The sequence below is a fragment of the Empidonax traillii genome, unplaced genomic scaffold (genome assembly GCF_003031625.1).
Source record: "Empidonax traillii isolate 1590-97213 ecotype Southwest subspecies unplaced genomic scaffold, ASM303162v1 scaffold962:size224488, whole genome shotgun sequence".
Classification (NCBI taxonomy): Eukaryota; Metazoa; Chordata; class Aves; order Passeriformes; family Tyrannidae; genus Empidonax; species Empidonax traillii.
In genome coordinates this window covers 111,344-112,453 of record NW_020956155.1, presented here as the reverse complement: position 1 = coordinate 112,453, position 1,110 = coordinate 111,344, and positions in this window count along the sequence as shown.

Genomic DNA, 1,110 nt, shown 5'->3' with positions numbered 1-1,110 from the left:
CTCTCTGTTTTTAATCTCTGATTCTGGTCTCAGTCTCATGGGTTTGGAATTTTGATTTTTTTTTTTTTTTTTCTCATTGCTGTCTTTCACCTGCTTTGTTTTCTTCCTTTGCCCGCCTGGTTTCGTTTCTAACACCCGTGTGAGTGAGATGGTTGAGGTTCAGTGGGGTTTGGGGGCTGAATTTAACTGTCAGGAGGTTCACAGTTGGGCTTTGACTTCATCATGCGTCTTTGTTCTGGGTTGGATCCTTGTTCACAGGTGAAGAACGTCTGTGATTAAATACTTGTTTCATCAGGGCTTGGAAAAATGCAAATAAATGGGCTTTTCATGGAATCATTGAGGTTGGAAAAGGTCTTTAAGACCACTGAGTCCAACCCTTAAACCCAGCACTGCCAAGGCCACCACTACCCCATGTCCCCAAGTGCCACATGGCTTTGAAATCCCTCCAGGGATGGGGACTCCACCCCTGCCCTGGGCAGCACAACCCTTTGAGTGGAGAAATTTTTCCTAACGTCCAGTTTTGTGCAGCTGAGGCAGTGACATGAGGGGAAAATAATTTTGTAACTCCTTCACCTTTTTTTTTTTTTTTTTGATGTTTGTTTGGGTGGGTTTTGTTGGATATTTTGGTCAAACGAAGAAACCCCTCCTCACTTCTCCTGGCTTTTCATGCCAGTGCCTCAGCCTAAATCGGGCTTGTGGCAGTTTGTGGGGTTCTCTCTGTATCCATCTGGGGATCCAGGTGTTTGTTTTCCCCTGTTTTACACCTGCACACCAGAAGGTTGGGATAGTTGTTCTTCCCCAGGCTCTGCAGGGAGCGTGGAGGTAGCTTGGACTGAGGTGGCAGTGAGTGCATTTTTCCAGCCCTGACCGTAAACCCTTCACATCCCTGCCTGCTCCTTCAATATCCCTCTTCTTCCTTCCCACCAGATGGGTGACCTTGAGCTTTGTAAGCTCGATGAACTCGACTGCCTTATTAAAGGAGTGTTGTACATCGACTCCGTGGGATTCAATGGACACTCAGAGTGTTACTATTTTGAGAACCCAACGGATGCTGAGAGGTGCCAGAAGCTCCCGTTCAACCTGGAGAATCCCTACCCTCTCCTCCTGGTG